Source organism: Lactuca virosa, chromosome 8, assembly GCF_052849685.1.
Source record: "Lactuca virosa cultivar CGN04683 chromosome 8, Lactuca_virosa_CGN04683_v6, whole genome shotgun sequence".
NCBI classification, from domain to species: domain Eukaryota; kingdom Viridiplantae; phylum Streptophyta; class Magnoliopsida; order Asterales; family Asteraceae; genus Lactuca; species Lactuca virosa.
Window position 1 is genome coordinate 249,981,515 of NC_136433.1, and position 19,973 is coordinate 250,001,487.

Sequence of the window (19,973 nt, forward strand, 5' to 3'; positions counted from 1 at the left end):
TCGGGTAGGGCATACTAGACTCATACTAAGGGATCATGAGCATTCCAGACTCGTACTGAGGGCTTGATGGTATTTCAGTCCAATGATTGATCTGGTCAGGGAGCAAGGCAGACATAAGCTGTGGGCCCCGGGGGCAAGCCAAACTTATGCTGTGGACTCAGGGGTAATCCAGTCTTTTAGATGTGGACCCATTACATGTTGTTATTTTATATGTTATTTGGTTATGTGTTGGTACTTTGGGGAACTCACTAAGCGTTGGCTTATATTTTTGGGTTATGTTTCAGGTACTTCGGATGACTGCGGGAAGGAGAATGAGTGACCGTACACATCCTCTTGTTGACGCTCTATGATTTTGGGAAACTATGATGTCGGAAAGGTTTTGAAAACTAATTTGTAACACTTTATGGATTTGGGTTGTATTTAAAAACTTTAAGTTTCATGATTTTTATGGATGTTACAAGTTGGTATCAGAGCTTGGGTTTGAGTGAATAGGAGGAACACTCGTGTGAATCTAGTCTCAAACTAAGGAAAAAAGATTTTTTTTAAAAATAATTTTCAAATTGTTTTCAAAATAATCAAAGAGGATGTGATGTGTACGATCAGCCGGAGCCAGTAAGTAGACCCGGAATTACCACACTTTTGTTTGATCTTGTGATATGTTAGAACAACATGCTAGTGATAGGCTAGGGATCTTCAGGAATTGCATGATAAAATTGTCTGGTTATATGATGCCTCATAGCCTAGGGTTTTTCCTTATATGAAATTGACATCATTACTGTAGTTTCTTAGTGTATGCATCATACTTGTACATAACGAAGATTCTATAGCCTGAGAATGTTTGGTTTGGCCTTATTTCCAGTTATTGTTTGATGAAGGGCTTAGGGCATAATAAAGTATTTTACAGTCTATAGGATCCAATGTTATGCATGATTAGCAAACACGAGTGTTGCAGGGTTGGTGGAAGTTTCATGGATGTGTTGAGCGGGGCCATTCGGTCAATTTAGTAATGTTTAGCCTTCCTCTAGGAAGTGAGGATTGAGTGTATGCGTATGCTAGTATAAATTGTTAGGGTTTTTGTGATGATCCTCTGAGACAAATATGAGTAGGTGTGGAAGGTAGTATGGGCTCGTACTACTGGAAGCATAGTAACCGTACGCATAAGAGGGAAGTCACAACCCCTAGGCCTTTGTTAAGAGTTGGTTCCCATGGTATGATATGTGTGTTATCTGATATCTCCCTGGTTTAGTTTCAGTATGGTGATGACGCAACATTTCAAGGCAGGATCAGGATCAGGATCAGGGACGGGTGGCCAGACTGGGCTAGCTGTGTCCGAGGATAGGATTAGGAAGATCCTTCAGGAGGAGGTTGTTGCTCACTTTCGAGCACAGTTTCTAGAGATTTTTTGGTCAATTAAGACCGCCATGGTGGAGCACTTTTATGAGCGATACGCTTCCCTCTCTCAGGCTGCTGCTGCTGCAACCACCAAAGTCATTGCTACTGGTGGGGTTGCTGCTGGGAGGTTCTACTAGTATTGGGACTTCAACAATACGAAGCCGCCAACATTCGATGGAGTTCACGATCTGATCATAGCCATGAGGTGGCTGTCTGATATTGAGGGGCGCTTCTTCACTTGCTCTTGCCTAACTGACCTGAAGGTCAGGTGATCTCTGAACCTTCTGAGGTGCGGAGTAAAGGGTTGGTGGAGACTTGTTACCAACTTGCATTCTCCTGAGCAGAGGACTACAGTGACTTGGGAGTAGTTCTCGGATATGTTCTGTTCTACATATGTTCCGTTGGTGGAACGTGAGAGGTTGGCTCAGGAGTACTTGGATTTGCGACATAGGACGAAGTTGGTGACGAAGATCACCAAGATGTTCACGGAGAGGCCCATGTTTTGTCCTGAGTTTGCTGCTTCTGAGCAAGCTCAGATGACCCGTCACTTGAGCACGCTTAAGACGGACATCAGGCAGTTTGTATCCACTCAGTGTTATGCTTCATTATTGGAGTTGCAGGAGGCTTCCAGGCAGCGTGAGATTGAGATGGAGCTCTAGAAGAGGGAGCAGAGATTGGCCTCGACGCAGTAGCAGCCTACGACGAGCGGTTCAAGGCCGCTGATGTCAGATCTGGGGCTCGTAGGGGCCGCAATTGTGGGTGGTGCGGCAAGGTTCATAAATGGTGCTTGTCGATCATCTTATGGGTGCCAAAATTTTGGCCGGCAGGGCCATATGGCGAGGGATTTCCATCACCAAGCCCCAACACTCAGCTCCAGGAAGGCCAATTGTCCCTTTCTTGCTACTAGGCCAGTGCAGGCTCCAGCACAGGCTACTATTAGGATCACGGATGGGAGTCTAGGCAGGGCGGAGGCCCCGAAGGCTCTATGTCATGCTTTCCAGCTCACGGTAGAGGAGGCCAGGTCAGCACCAGACGTCGTGACTGGTATGTTTCTAGTTATTATTCTCTTGATTATGTTTTACATTATTCTCATGTATATGCTCCTAATAGGTATGTTCTTAGTGAACTTTTTCCTACACTTGTGTTATTTGACTCGGGCACAAGTCGGTGCTTTTTATCTCGATCTTTCAGTAGGGAGTTTGATATGCCTATTGGGGAGTTAGAGTGTTCGTTGCGAGTTTTCGTCGCCAAAGAACACGGGGTTTCTACATCTGCAGTGTATCAGGGTTGTATATTGGAGATCTTCGGGGTGCCTTATCCGATTGATATGATCCCTATTCCCATGGGGGATGTATGCATGATAGTAGGTATGAACTTGTTGAGTAGTTTTGGTTCCATGATTGATTTTGAGGGCCAACGAGTGGTAGTTCGAACTGGTTATATATGGAGAGGGCACCAGGGTTGGTTCAGGGTTTTGTTTGGCAACCAGGGCTCGTCAGTATATTTAGCACGGGTGTTCAGGTTATTTGGCTTATGTGGTTGATACTCGAGTTACGGATCATATTTATGTTTCAAAGGTTCCAGTTGTCAGATAGTTTGCTTATGTGTTTCCGGAGGAGTTACCCGGTCTGCCTCTTGAGAGGCATGCTGAGTTCAGGATTGATCTTGTGCTAGGTGCGACTACGATTGCCAAGGCGTCGTACCGATTGGCACCACCTGAGATGCAGGAGTTTTCATCTCAGCTTCAGGACCTGCTAAGCAAGCAGTTCATTAGAATGAGGAGTTCTCCGTGAATCGCCGTTACTGTTCGTCAAGGAGAAGGATAGTTCACACAGGATGTGCATTGATTATCGGGAGTTGAACAAGTTAACGGTGAAGAACCGTTATCCTATTCTGCGGATTGATGACCTATTTGATCAGTTGCAGGGTGCATCTTCTTTCTCCAAGATTGATCTGAGGTCTGGGTATCATCAGGTGAGAGTGAGAGAGAAGGACATGGAGAAGACCACGTTTCAGACTCGTTATGGGCATTACGAGTTCGTGATGATGCCATTAAGGCTCACCAATGCGCCCACTATATTTATGGATCTGATGAATCGGGTATGCAGGCTGATGCTCGACCGATCTGTTATTGTGTTTATTGATGATATATTGGTGTATTCCAAGACCGGAGAGCCGCACGAGGAGTACCTTCGAGAGCTTCTGGGAGTGTTGAGGCAGGAACCACTTTATGCCAAGTTCTCGACGTGCGAGTTTTAGTTATGAGAGGCCTAGTTCCTTGGGCACCTCGTTAACCAGGATGGGATTTTGGTTGATCCGGCTAAGATCGAGGCTGTGATGCAGTGGGAGGTTCCAAAATCTCCCTCAGAGATTAGGAGTTTCTCAAATTTGGTAGAGTACTATTAGAGATTCATTCAGTACTTCTTCAAGATTACGGTACCCCTCACCTGTCTAACGAGGAAGGGGGTGGATTTTCGATGGGGCCCTGAGCAGCAGTCAGGAGTTTCTTGGATTTGGAAGGGTACTATTTGAGACTCTTCGGTAGAGGTTATGAAAGATCCCGTTATTAACCCTCCCGGAAGGAGTTGCGGATTTTATGGTACTCTGTGATGCATCCATCACCGGTTTGGGAGTGGTCCTCATGCACAGAGGACGAGTGATTGCTTATGCTTCACGGCAGTTGAAGCCGCATGAGACGTGATATCCCACACATGACCTGGAGTTGGGGGCAGTAGTTTTTGCCCTCAAGATTTGGAGACATTATCTTTATGGGTCAATTGTACTGTCTACACGGATCATAAGAGTTTGAGGCATATTATGGATCAGCCGAACCTGAACATGAGTCAGCGCAGTTGGCTGGATATAGTTAAGGATTATGACTGCGAGATCCTTTATCATCCAGGTAAAGAGAATGTGGTAGCGGATGCTTTGAGTCGCAACTCAGCTGGGTCTTCGGTTACGAAGATGTGTATGAGGATATATGTTGATTCTCTGCATTTTGGATTAATCAAAGAGGCTCATGTAGAGGGAGTTTGGAAGGAGAGATGGAAACAGGAACGGATAAGGGGTGAGATAGACAGATTTGTCACGGATATTCGAGGGTTGTTGACCCGGTGTGGTCGGGTTTGGATTTCAGTTTCTGGTGGGATCAAGCAGATTATGTTAGAGGAGGCTTATAAGTCTCGCTTTTCTAGACACCTGGGGGCCACCAAGATGTATCGAGATTTGAGATTGAGTAACTAGTGGCCATGTAGGAAGAGTGAGATAACTTGGTATGTCGAGAGGTGCTTAACCTGCAGGATGGTCAAGGTTGAGCATCATAGGCCGCATGGCTAGCTGTAGCCTCTGGAGGTTCCCATGTGGAAATGGGAGTAGATCACCATGGATTTTATCAACAAGTTGTCGAAGACTGCAAAGGGTTTTGATGCTATATGGGTCATCGTGGATCTATTGAACAAGAGTGCCCACTTTTTGGCTACCTGGGAGAGTTCTTCGGCCAAAAAGTTGGATGATGTTTATGTCTGGGAGATCGTTGCTTGCCATGGGGTCTCCGTATCCATTGTTTCTGACCGAGATGTTCAGTTCACTTCCCGATTCTGGCAGAAGTTCCACGAGGAACTTGGCATGAGATTACATTTCAGTACTGCATATCATCCGCAGACCGATGACCAGAGTGAGAAGACTATACAGACCCTTGAGGATATGTTGCGGGCATATCTTATTGATTTTGGTGGGAGTTGGGATTCCTACCTACGTCTTGCGGAGTTCTCCTACAACAACAGTTATCACTCTAGCATTGGTGCTCCACCATTTGAGCTCTTGTATGGTCGAAGTTGTCGTACCCCGGTTTGTTGGGGAGAGGTTAGTCACAAGGTTATGGGAAGGACCGAAGTAGTCCTTTAGACCACAAAGCTTATCCAACAGATCAGACAGAGACTGCGGACCGCTCAAAGTCGGCATAGGAGTTATGCCGACCGACGCTGATCAGATTTGGAGTTTCAGGTCGGCGATATGATGCTTCTGAAGGTCTCACCTTGGAAGGGTGTGATACGCTTCAGGAAGAGGGGGAAATTGGGTCCCCGGTTTATTGGACGTTTTCGGGTGATTGTCAGGGTTTGTAAGGTGGATCACAGGTTGGACTTTTCGATCGAGCTTAGTCAGATTCACAACACTTTCCATGTCTTTCAGTTGCGGAAGTGTGTGTTGGATAGCGAGGTAGTGGTTCTGTTGGATGATATTTATGTCGATGAACGCCTGAACTATGCTGAGATATCGGAATCTATTCTAGAAAGGAAGATGAAGGTCCTACGCAACAAGGAGATACATTTGGTAAAGGTATAGTTGCAGCATCGGAGCGGCTCCGAGTGGACCTGGGAGACGGAGGCTGACATGCAGGAGCATTATCCTGAGTTATTCGCCACGACAGACTTCGAGGACGGAGTCTTGATTAAGTGGGGGAGAATTGAAACATCCCGATGTTAAGGTACTTTTAATATTGGGATTTATGATTTTTAGTATGTTGCATTTTGGTCCATAAGTTGAGAAATGGTGAAAATGGGCCCAATGTGGCTTTTGGAGGATTTTTGGTCGGATGAGTACGCCATGCGTACGTGGGTGTACGCTAAGCATACTAAGGCGCGACTTAGAACGCAAGGCGTACGAGGGTGTTATGCAAACCCAAATTTTAGGTTGTTGGCTCATATTTAAGCATCTTTATGGAAATAAACACTATTCTTATCCAACCTCTTTCATAGATTTCGACCCTCAAGCAACCCTAGAGCTAGTGGCGGAATAAATTTTTTTGATATGGGGGTACAAACATTGTCAATATATTATATGTATTTATCCAATGTCAGGCATTAAAAAACATGTTATAATCTCTTTAGTTGGGGATACAATAAAATGAAACATGTTTACAAATAATATTCTTTATATATATAAAACAAATTTTTGGGGGTATTGTAGTACCCCCAATGCCCCATCTAGCTCTGCCACTGCCTAGAGCAAAAGGAAGCCAATTTGTGAGCCAGTAAGAGAGTTTAGAGCGGTTTTAGAGAAATAAGAAGGTGGTGTCAAGACCTTGGAGTGGAGAGCATTGTAGATCTGGGATTTCTAGCTTCTTTGCAACCTCAAAAAGGTATAAAGCTTACATCTTTCCCACTCCATCTTGTAGATCTAGTTTTTTGCTCTTTAAAATCTCTTTTTGGTCCCAAAATGATGATTCTTGAAAAAAGCATGTTCTTGACCCATTAAGTGGTCCTTTCAGACCTTTAGAAGGGTCTTGAGTCATAAAAATGGGTTCCAAATGGTTAGTTTTGCTTTGTACATCATGTAAAAGGTCTTAATAGATTAAGACCTTGAGTTAAGCACTTATTGACATAAGAGCTTTAGCCATTAAGCTCTGAATGGAAGTTTTGGGTTTCTAGGAGTACACCCCGCGTACTCAGAGTACGCCATACGTACGAGGTCAACCACCCCATTGATGGTCAACATGTGAGGACGCGTGTACGCCCCATGTACTCACTTTGAGTCGATTCGGCTAAGTTCACTCGGTTGTGTTGGCTCGTCTGACTTAGGTGGTTTGAATAGTTTGACTTTGACTTTGACCAAGTTTGACCTGAAGGGTATTTCGGGATTTTGATTGAGATTGGTCATTTGGTTGGAATAGGAGACGGTGGGAGCTGAGATTCGGAGTCGAGATCTCATCAGCTTTTGTCCAGTTTGCGAGGTGAATTTTCCTCACTGTACTTATGTTGGATTAGGTGTCTAAGCCCATAACTATAATTGGTATGTACTTGACCCGATAGTAGCATGGTGCTTTTGGGTTGCCTTCTCCGGAGCAGTTTGATAGGATGGATATATGAGAAAGAGGTTATTTGTGATTTATTAATATATTGTATGAATAATATATTAATTGAGAAATCATATTATTTAATTAGTATTGCTCAAGAATTAATTCAGTGATCAAAAGAGACTGATTAAATTTACAGGGACTGACTAAGTAAATCAGTAATACTAATAGTTTTGCCCAATGATCCATGTTGATTAGTGATGGACTAAATCCATGTGAGAGTCCATGGAGAGTTAGTCCAAAGGGATTATCATATGGATCAGTGGAATACTTAAAGGCTTAAGTAAATTAGGGTTTTATGTATGAAACCCTAGGGATTCCACACTATAAATACTAACCCTTGCACTCCCAAAATTGGCACTTGTATTCCAAGAAGAAACCCTAGCTATTTTAGGGTGCCTGCTAACCTCTCTCTCATAATCCTCCAATTGCTTTTGGTGTTTGTGACTTATTAGAGGTATCACATTTGAGGTACTAAGCTCTTGAAAGGCCAAGAACTACAAGTTATAACTAAGAGATATTCATCAAACTAATTTTTTTGTTGTAAATCTCCAATTGTATGCTAGTTAGGGTTTATGCTTTGGATGAAATGAAATTGCATGTATAACTTGAGAAAACATAGATCCAAAGCATTAGGGTTGTATGTGCACCACAAGATTGTTATAGTGCTCAAAACCCATCAGTGGTATCAGAGCCTAGAATGTTTTCTGTTATATTGACGCATTGGTTTATTGTTCAAAGCAAAAAGAAATTGTTTTTTTGGAAACTGATGACCACGACGTGGTGTCTCGTCAGTTGGCAGATTTTCAGTTTTTTGGCCAAGAATTGGATTAGGATCATTACCACAAACTGTTTTGACTGATAAAAAAATTGTTTTTATGATAAGGTAATGATTATCCTCATCCAATTGAAGGATAATTGTCAAATTTTGAGTTAATTACTTTTTTATGTGATTAATTAATTATTTGTGGAATTTGATGTGAATTATCTTTCTATATGATATTAGATTAGGTCAAATTAAATTATATGATTAATTTAATTGTTTTCAAATTTGATCTAAGAGGTTTTGAAAAGTTTCAAAATTTGCCCTCAAGTTTTGTAATTTAAAATTTTATTAAAAACTTTAATTTTGAAATATTAAATTCTAAAACCCTAGTAATTTGAAAATGTTCAAAAGTGCACCTCTTGGTTTTGTAATTTAAAATATAATTAATTAGCCTTAATTTTGAAATCTTAAATTTAGAACCTTGATATTTTGAATAGTTCAAATTACACCCGTATGGTAAAGTCAAATTGTATGACTCTACTCCAGGTAAGTCCATTATCTAACTCTATTAAGTTCCCATTTAGTGATTCTTATTACATGATGTAAAGTTACATTTTGATGTTTTGCAAAAACAAAGAGAAAGAAGGAAGCTTAAAGGAAATAGCATGCTGAGTCTGATCATGAAGAAGTGGATTCCGATCGCATGGTTCGATGATCAGATATTTGAGCTACTGCTTAGGAATTATGATAGATTGCTTAGGAATATTTAGTAACATAGTTTTCATTTGTATTTGTGTTATAAGGACGATTTTTCAGCATTTTATAAATAAAGAAAAATTTTGATTTTGTCTTATTTTATGATATCTTTGCAATGGCATTTGTGAAAATTGGTGTTTATATTTCTATTAATAGCAATATTGAATATGGATTTGATTCTTAGATATATCATTTGTGGTAAAGTGTCATAGTTTACCAAATAAGGAAGGATTTTCATCACCCAAGTTTCAATTGGACAAAAACTTGGAATCATGTGACTTGTATTGTATGATGAATGAGAATTTTCATCTTTGCGAAATTGAGACTAATTCCTTGTTCACATATGTATGTGAGTCATGTGAAAGACATAGTGCACATTGATGTGTACTTGTCAGATCCACCACAAAGAACGATAAAACTATTCGTCATGGTTTACTAAAAGTTTAGTAAATATGGTTATGTTTACAAGATTAAGTGTCATTCTGAATCATTGAAAGGTTCAATGTATATGAGAACGAATAAGAAGAATCAATTTGGCAGAAAGATAAAAGTTTCTCCAATCTGAAAGGAAAGGAGAGTACTTTAGTATCATGTTTTATGATCATCTTAGTGATTATGAAACCATATCACAATTGATCCTCTAAGGACACCTTAGTGCACTTGCATGGCTAAGAAGAGGAATCAGGAGTTGTTGAAATGGTTAAATCATGAAGATGAGGCATACTTCGTTCCAAAATCAAGTCTTAGAGTCACACTCCAAGATTGTGCCTTGAGTGACATAATCTTAAGAAGGTTTATAACATTCATCAAATGTGGAGTAGAAATGTTTCTTACTCTTGCACATTTGGAATTGGTAGTTGTGATGTTTTGGCTAAAACAAAGACCAATTAAGACAAATTAAATGATGTGTTTTTCTTGATAAGAACCCGCACAAACTCTTGAATATTTGTTTGTCAAGGAATGTTTCTTGACAAGAGAATATTATATGTCAAGAGGTCAGTGGGAGTCTTAAAGATCTTGAAACGTTTCAAGAACTAATCACAAGTAAACCTATTGTTAATCGCTAGCACACGACTTGAGGTTTTTAACCCATTGTGTAGAGATCTTCTTGTTTCTGTGCCATTCCAGTTAAATCGACTATGCTTGTGAGTTCTATGAGTCCTCATTTGATTACATAAGGCAAAGCACCTTCATCAGTGAAAGTACATTGATCAGTGTGGGTGAGCTGCTCAATAACTTGGAAACAATGGTTGACCCTTGTGCTACCAAATGGCATGAAATTAAGGATGAACAAGTTCAGTCTGCATGAGTTCGGATTTGTTACAAACCTTGTCTTGTGATTATGATTATGACAAACTCACATGGATAGGAGCACATGCACCACGAAATCTAAGTGGAAAAGGTTTCTCTCCGCTTCATAAAAGGATTGTGAGGAAACGTTTTCACTAAGTAGATTTAAAGAAATAACAGTTTTGTTAATTCTATTATCAAATTCGATTATGATTACATCATCCCTCTTCATAGTTGGAATTGTGAGAAATGGTAGATTGTCTAAACATTCAGGACTTACTGTTGTAAGTTCTGTGATAGTTTAGACACACATACGGACTATCTAAGGATATGTGTATGAGTTTGAGAAGCCTAGATAAAGTCTTATCGAAACATCTTGTATCAGAAATCTGAACTTTGGTAAGAAAGTCAATAAGTATTGATTTCTAGAAGTCCAATTGATTTCTGGGAAAATGTCAAAGCTAGTGGGAGCATAAGTGTTATGCTAGTAAGGACATAATTATTGTGCTAGTGGGAGCATAATCATTATGATAGGTGTTGCGAGTTGGCAATGCTATTTATAGGAAACAAAGTTTGATTTGCAAATTTGTAGAGTTTGAAAAGTTGTTTTGCTATAGTAAGGGAGAGGATACTTATACTTTATTTCGAATCTAAAAGTTTAGATTGAAGTGTTAATCAGACTTAGTCATGAGCATATATGAATAACAGGTTGAAATGTTTCAACATTGGAAATTCTAAATATGGCAATATTATAGCAAAGGACTGGTCAAGTATCATGTCTTTATGTAAAACATTATGAATCGTATTCCATTTGCTTTGGGTATAGGATCGATTGCATATGCTGTAATATCCGACCGTTCTGTCTATTCCAAATGCCCAGGGCATTAAGCTGGAAAAGGACCAAAACCAGATATGACTAAAGTAGTTAAACAACCGTCAATGACAATCTAAGGTTCGATAAGGATTGGTCACTTGTGGGCAATTAGAAGTATAGTAAATGAATGGATCGTATTGACATTATTATGAATTGATAAGATTCTATTAAGAATGAGTTGTCATATGGTAAATATGGAAATGTTTCCATAATGGGAGTTGGATGTTAAGAATCTATGTGTAGGTTAGAAACTTTTATGCAAGAACGATGTTCAAAGAAATGTACTTTGAATGTGAGACTTCATATCTATGGAGTTGTCTTGTAACAATCTCCAAATGGAACACTTTGTAATATCATTGACAAAGTCTCTGTGACTTTGGGGCCTTGACATTACAAAAGGATAATTGCATGTGGGTTTAGATCTAACAAGATTCTAATAGTGGCAAGAATTTTGTGTTCTTACAATAAGGATTAGGGAATTGTGAAATGAGCATCATTGGAAATTTGTTCGACTATCTATTTCACAAGGTACGGACCATAGGAAAACATAGTGTGCATGCTTGGAGCATGGGATAACTGGTGTTTTAATTCAAGTATTAAATTGATTAGTCGAAACATTATACAATGAATAATGTGTAATCAATATGGTTGAGACCATATTGGATTGGATTATTCTTGTGTTTTTCTTTGCATGTTTTACTTCCCGAATAATAAGAATATTCAAACATCCACAGTCAATCATACTTCGGAAGTAAGTAATGAGGAAAGATTGTCAATAATCTGATTGTAGATTGTCTAAGTGTTTAGACATAGCACAAGTTTGTCGTAGTATTCATGAGTACTTCTGTAATAAGATTGGATTATTGGTTTAGACCCACGCTCATCTGAATCACTTCATGGATTTTATTACGAGTGATTGTGAGACGATAATATCTTATATTCTTGAAATAGACACATATGAGTTGTAGTTTACAAGTCGGTTTCACATTGATGATATGTAAACGCACCAGTAACTTGGTGCTATAAAACATATTGTTGTGTGTGATTTGATGAGTAAATTGAACAAGCATATGAGTCGAAGTTTATCCGTTCCTTTTACCCAAAGTCGGATAAAACTGATATCTGTGGGCCCCTTAATGATTTAGTGATGACACCATAAGCGCTTGGCCAAGCCTGGACTAAGTTGATGTGTTCAATTGTAGTCTAACTGTCAGTCGTCATAAGTCGGAAATCAGGAAACAACACATAGACATAGAGAATGATTATAATACATGTATCAGTCCATACGATATCTTGAAGAATGGAGGAATATATTATCCCTTATCTAAAGGATGCGTTACTGGTAAGATCACAGTTCGGCAGTAGCTTTTGAGAGCTACGATTGCTAATCAGACGCAATTATAGTTATTAGACTTATCCAAGTGGGAGACTGTTGGATTAGGTGTCTAAGCCAGAACTATAACTGGTATGTACTTGACCCGATAGTAGCATGGTCCTTTAGGGTTGCCATCATCGGAGCAGTTTGATAGGATGGATATTTGAGAAAGAGGTTATTTGTGATTTATTAATATATTATATGAATAATATATTAATTGAGAAATCATATTATTTAATTAGTATTGATCAAGAATTAATTAGGAATTAATTTAGTGATCAAAGGAGACTGATTAAATTTACAGTGACTGATTAAGTAAACCAGTAATACTTATAGTTTGGACCAATGATCCATGTTGATTAGTGATGGACTAAACCCATGTGAGAGTCCATGGAGATTTAGTCCAAAGGTCTTATCATATGGATCATTGGAATACTTAAAGGATTAAGTAAATTAGGGTTTTATGTATGAAACCCTAGGATTCCACACTAGAAAGACTAACCCTTGCACTCCCAAAATTGGCACTTGTATTCCAAGAAGAAACCCTAGCCGTTTTTGGGTGCCTCCTAACCTCTCTCTCACAATCCTCCAATTGCTTTTGGTGTTTGTGACTTATTAGAGGTATCACATTTGAGGTACTAAGCTCTTGAAAGGCCAAGAACTACAAGCTACAACTAAGAGGTATTCATCAAACTAATTTTTTTGTTGTAAATCTCCAATTGTATGCTAGTTAGGGTTTATGCTTTGGATGAAATGAAATTACATGTATAACTTGAGAAAACTTAGATCCAAAGCATTAAGGTTGTATGTGCACCATAGGATTGTTATAGTGCTCAAAACCCTCAACTTATGGGACTAATGCACCAAGGTCGTCCTATTGTCATGATATCCTGATATTCGATGATATGTTGAGTATGGAATATGTTGGAACCTGAAAGTGAACCTCTAGCAATCCGAAATCCATTTTCCAAATCCAAAGTCAAGCTAGTTTCGAAATGAAGTGTACTTTGGAATTATTTTTTGTCCGGATCTAAAGTCAAGGTGGTGAAGTGAAGATAGAGTGAAGGCATTCCAGAATGGATGTTTATGTCCGGAATGGTTGTTATTCAGAAATCAATATTTTGTCTTGTTGTATTTAATGTAATTTGTCTTTTGTTTGATTTAACCAGTCATATGACTTTCTCTTTAGTCAACTTGGATATTCAGAGTGTCATATGTTACTCTCTTATCCAGTCCTATGTATGTAATTGGTTAGTACTATGTTTCATGTACTCGTATTTATAGGAGCATTCAATATCAAATCAATATACGAATTATTCAAAACTCTTAGCACATTCAAGTTACTTCATCTTTCTGAATATTCTTTCAAACATTCTTCTTGTTCTTCATTTCTTAACTTTACTTTGATCTTTATTCTCATTCTTCATTTATGGCTTGATCACTTGTTGAAAGCATTAACTCAGACTTGATTGGTCTATCCAGGCTTGACTAGAACATTTATTAGTAAGCAGACATTAATCTTAAGCATTCACTCAAGGTTTGAGTTTTCAAACCTTGTCCATGTGCATCAGATCGTCATTGTTCTCACAATTGGTATCAGAGCTTGAGTGGTTGTCCTTTGAATGTATAAGCTCAGATTATAGTTGGTTTGCAATTACCCTGGTGTTTCAACCATTTATGTGTTACGGACAAAAGTTCTTCTAAATACCACTTTTGCTTGAAGATATCTTAAATTCAATGGCTGCTTCTAATACTCAATAAATGATTTCAATGCAAATCCTAAATAGTGTGGGTAACCCTACATGTGCCCCACTACTAGTTGTGGAAGAATATGATCACTGGAAAGTTAGAATGGAAAGATTTTTACTAGCTAAAGAGAAAGGTGAAGCTATTTGGAGATTCTTCAGAGAAGGCCCTCATGTTCCTATAAGAATAGTTGTAAGAGATGTTGCTACTCAGCTTATGGGTCAAGATGAGACTCGTCCAGCTCCTCTGACAGCTGAGGATATTGAGAAGCTACATGCTTATCAAGCTGCCTTCTCGAAAATGGTGTTTGGTGTTCCTCCTTCACTCTTCAAACACATTAAGTTGTGCAAATCAGCAAAAGAGATTTGGGACACTCTCCAAGATCTGATTGAAGGTTCGGAAAATATGAAAGACAAGCGTCTCACCTCAGTTGTCAATGACTTTGATACCTTCACTACTACTCCTGGTGAAACAGTAGCCTCAACCTCTAACCGTTACCGAATAGTAGTCAACAGCATGACTACGCATGGGATTGTTCGAACTCCCCTGGAGTACAATCTCAAGTTCACTAACAACCTCGGTAAAGGATGGGGAAATGTGAAATCTTGTCTCCAAAGTAATAGTTCCTTGAAAATGTTAAAGCTCTATCAACTTTCTGATGAACTTCAAGGACACGAATCCAATGTTGCTCAGACCATTAGGGAACTCTCCAGAGCTCCCCTTGTTCTTGTCAGTTCCTACGAACCAACCATTCCGAACCCTTCCACCTCGGATCCTTTCAAACCCATTGTTCCATTAGTTCAATCTTCCTTACCTGTATTACCCATACAAAAATATCCTGTTGATGATTCTAAAGCTGTAGATTCTGAACTTCGTTTCCAACAAGAATTTTCTCTACTCTCGATGAAATACAAACGTCCTTTCAATCCATCTTATAAACCCTACCAAAATCGATTCCATGCTCCTCACCAAAATAATCCTCAACCCTACCCTTCTACGGAATCTCAACCAACCTCGGAAAATCCTCCCTCATACAAACCAAACATCTCAAAACCAAACACTACCTCCGAACCATAGCAGAATCCAAAATCTGACAAGCTAAAAATTGTGTGTCATAAGTGTGGACATGCAATTCATTTTGCAAAAGATTGCTTGGCTGAAGCTCCACAAAAGCCAAAAATCAAGGACTCTGCATATTACGCCCGAAGAGCTCAAGAGATGGCAGAAAGTGAAAAAGCCTTTGTAACAATTGTATCAAGGGATGTAGAAGGATACTGGTCATCTGGAGATGATCATGACTTGGTGACTGGAAAAAACATGTTCTTGATGGCAAGACAAACCATTGAATGTGATGATGGCTATTTGTCCTTTGGGTCTGAAGATGAAGATGATGTTGCTGAACCACACTACTGCTATATGGCCACCAACGATCCACCTGGTCGAAGCATTGTTCAGTAGGTAAAATCTATGATTACTGATAATAATTTTGATCTGTCTCTTTGTGAACCTTACCTAACCCATATCCAAACAGATATGACCACCATCTATAAAGCCTATGAGTCAGCCATAGAAGCCAGTGAGAAGAAGGAATGTGAATTAAATCGTCTTAGGTTACGTTTTGAGGATAAAAAGTTGAAAATCGAGTCTTTAGAGCATGAGCTTGTAATGTCAAAAGATGAATGTATCATTTTAAAAGACAAATGTGAAATCACCTATTCCGAAAGAAATGTCTTGATTTCTAATAACAAACGTCTCAATGCTAAGATAGATGCTTTGCATAATTCTATTGACATACTTGAATCAAATCTACAAATGACTCATAACTTTCATCATCAGTGGTCAAAACTCCTGGTCTTGGAAGCGAGTTTCCGAAACCAATTGTTCGTCCCTTGAAGGAATTGCAAAATTTGACATTTATGGTAGAGGTTCCGAACATCAAACATTCGGACACCCCTGTTTCTCCCTTGTCACCCCTTCCTGAGACCACAAACCACTTTGCATCTCTAATTCCTGAGTTTCAACCCATAGTTGTTAAGAGTCCCGATTCCACGCAATTTCTGCCTCTGATATACCTGTACCTGAATCAGACCTCTAGCACTCAAAGTCTGTTGTTTAAAATTTGAACCTCATCCCTCCTAACAATTGTGTTGTTGAGGAAGTTTTTCCAGAACCAACCTCATCTGAACCATTAGAGTGTGTTTGGGCATCCTTAGACAGTGAAGTCGATGAGACAATCTCATGTGATTATGAACCACAGGTTATTTGAAACCAAATTTGGTTCCTATTAAGCCTGTGTTCAACAATCCTTCAGTAGGACAGACTTCGAAACCCACATCTTAATCCAAAAGAAGCCAATATTGAATAGGAAGTATATAGTAGATCCAAAATTGGAAGCTCGAAATGCTCATAAGAAGGAAGTTAAGACTAGACAAAATTCAAGATTCCTTGAGAACTCCAAAAAGAGTGTTTCTCGGAATTATCATTCATTAACCCATAGTCAAAACTCCTTCACACCAACTAAGATCCTCAAGAGACCCTCTAAGTCTCTCAGCTCTGTAGAACCAAAGGAAGTTGTCAGTACCAATCAGTCAAAATCTCGTGTGAACACCATGTCCATCAAAAACACCTCTCCTCGGACTGTTTCGTCCAAATTCATTGCTAAATCTGATGGCACAATTTTCAAACCCAAATTTTCAAAAACCAATGTGTCATCAAGCAAATAAAAAATTATTGAGAAAATAAACTTTTCAAAATTTTCAAAACAAAATCTTGTGTGGAAAGTCAAATCTCACATTGATGAAACAACAGTTCCGGAGGTTACAACTGTTTCCAATGCTTCGGAAGTCAATGGTCCGAAGAAAACTGTTCGCAACCCTCAAATCATTGAATATGACTACTAGATAGATGAAAAGACATTAACCTTCTGTCTGTTTCCGAAGAACTCAAAAAGTACCACTAGGAAACACAAAGTTGTTCCGAAATGACAATCAAAGTCCAAAGCCCGTGCCTATGTCCCTAAACCTAACTCAGAGCCTAAAACCTCCACCACTCATTAATTTTACAGACACATTGTGCTTCGGTGCAAGAAACAATATGGTATATTGATAGTGCTTGCTTCATGCACATGACAGGGCAGAAAGAATTTTTGCGGGATCTCAAGCTTTCTCCAAATGCTGGTTATGTGACGTATGGCAACAACTCCAACTCTCAAATTCGTGGTTACGGAATTCTCACCAATGGAAACTTCTCTATCTCAAATGTGGATTATATAGCTGATCTGAAACATAATTTGATAAGTGTTTGTCAGCTCACTGATTCAAACCGACGTGTTGAATTTTGTAAGAAGCAAAACTATGTAATGACTGGAGACCGAAAAGAGTGTTTAATCAAGTCAAATCGCAACAAGAACATGTACCCTCTCAACATCAACATGATTATTGGAAAGCCGCAACTCTGTCTTCTCTCCAAAGTCATTCCTGACTTCAGTTGGTTATGGCACTGAAGGCTCACTCATCTAAACTTTCGTTACATGAATGATCTCGTATCCGGTGAAATGGTGAGAGGTTTACCTCTTCTCAAATTTGAAAATGATCATCTATGTGCTGCTTGTGAGTGTGAAAAGCAATCAAAGAAGGGTCATCCTGTTATCACCGAAAAATCAATCTCAGAACCATTAGAGCTTCTACATATTGATGTTTGTGGACCATTCACTATAGAGAGTCTTCATCGTAAGAAATACATTCTTGTGATTGTTGATGACTTTACAAGGTTCACTTGGGTCTTCTACCTAAGGCTGAAATCCGAAACAGCCTCTGAGCTAATCAATTTTACCAAAGGAATAAAAGTTCTTATCAAACTCCCAGTTAGGAGAATCCGCAGTGACAATGGCTCAGAATTCACTAATTCCACCATTGAGAAATTCCTCACCGAGAAAGGAATTAACCACAACTTCTCAGTTCCTTACACTCCACAACAGAACGGTGTAGTGGAAAGACGCAATAGAACTCTTGTTGAAGCTGCTCGATCTATGCTAAACCTCGCAAATTTACCACTCTACCTCTGGGCTGAAGCCGTATCAACTGCCTGCTTCACTCAAAATTGGTGTATCATCAATCGACGCCTCAACATGACACCGTACGAAGCAATGAATGGTCGGAAGCCAAAAATGTAGTTTCTTCATGTTTTCGGATGCAGATGCTTCATCAAGAACAACCGTGATCAGCTTACCAAGTTCCAACCTAAAGGTGATGAAGCCATCTTTCTTGGGTACTTTTATAAATCAAAGGCTTATAGAGTTCTTAATCAGAGAACTCATGTTCTGGAAGAAAGATTTGATGTTACATTCGATGAAAACTTCGTTTGGAATTCTGGCCCAACTCATGTTACAACTCACATTATGGAGTCCGATGCTCCACCGCCAGGATGTACGAACCCGCAAACAATTCTTGAAGTCGACTTTGATACTCTCTTTGGACCCTCCGAAACCGCCCTTGATTCGGAATCTCGAACAAGGCAGCTCTCTCCTTCGGAAGCTCTTTTTTCTCAAAATGTCTCCGGTCCAATCCCAAGTCTCTCTCAATTTGATTCCGAACCGTTTCAACCTTCTCAGGTTGAGAGGGAGAATGCTCAACCCTCACTTGAATCAAATGTAGATGGATTCCTAGATGAAGCTGCTAACTTTGATGACTCTAATCATATCAACATTGATGAAAACGAAAATTTCTTTGAGTTCCCTTCTGATGATGATGTCAACCTCTCCGGTTCAAAAGTTCAGGGGGAGCATCTTCCAAAAGTTGAAACCATTCAGGGGGAGCAACTCAATCCCATTGTTGATATTGGATCCTCTACTGCTCAAGAACTTCGAAGGTTACATGTTTGGACCAAGGATCATCCTCCCAACCAAGTTATTGGAAACCCTAATGTTGGTGTTCAAACTCGATCTACTGCAAGTGTTCAAAACGATGTCATTTCTGGGCATTTATATCCATGGCTGAACCCAAATCCATCACGGAAGCATTAGAGCATGCTGACTGGATTACAGCCATGCAAGAAGAATTGGCAGAATTCGATAGAAATGAAGTATGGAATCTCGTGCCTCCTCCTTCAGATCACCCTATTGTTGGTACTAGATGGGTGTTTAGCAACAAGTTAGATGACGCAAGAGTTATTATTCGAAATAAAGCAAGATTGGTGGCTAAAGGATTTACTCAGATCGAAGGCCTCGACTACGATGAGACCTTTGCTCCTGTTGCACGTCTAGAAGCCATCAGAATCTTTCTTGCTTATGCTGCTCACAAAGGCTTCAAAGTTTACCAAATTGATGTTAAGAGTGCTTTCCTTAATGGTGAACTTGACACTGAAGTATATCTTCAACAACCCCTCGGTTTTGTTAATCTCTCTTTTCTGAACTACTGTTACAAACTCCGGAAAGCTGTCTACGGCCTAAAGCAAGCTCCTCGCGCATGATACGAGACCCTCACAGATTTTCTCAAGCGTTCAGGTTTTCAACGAATAATTTTAGATCCCACTTTGTTCCGAAGATCAAATGGTAATCATCTTATGTTGGTTCAAATTTATGTGGACGGTATCATTTTTGGATCTACGGATTCATCAATGGTTGCTGACTTAGCAAATCTAATGGTAAATCGATTCCAAATAAGCATGAATCGGGAGTTAAGCTTCTTTCTTGGTCTCCGAGTCAAACAGACTAACAGAGGAATTTTCATTCACCAAGAGAAGTACATTTCGTAACTCCTCAAAAAGTACTCAATGGACACCTGTGCCTCAGCGAAGGTACCAATGGGCTTCGGACACAAGATCTTTGCCGACCCTTCCGGTGTAGCAGTTGATGAAAAGAAGTACAGAGGAATGATTAGATCCAGACTCTATCTTACAGCAAGTCGTCTAGACATTATGTTTGCAA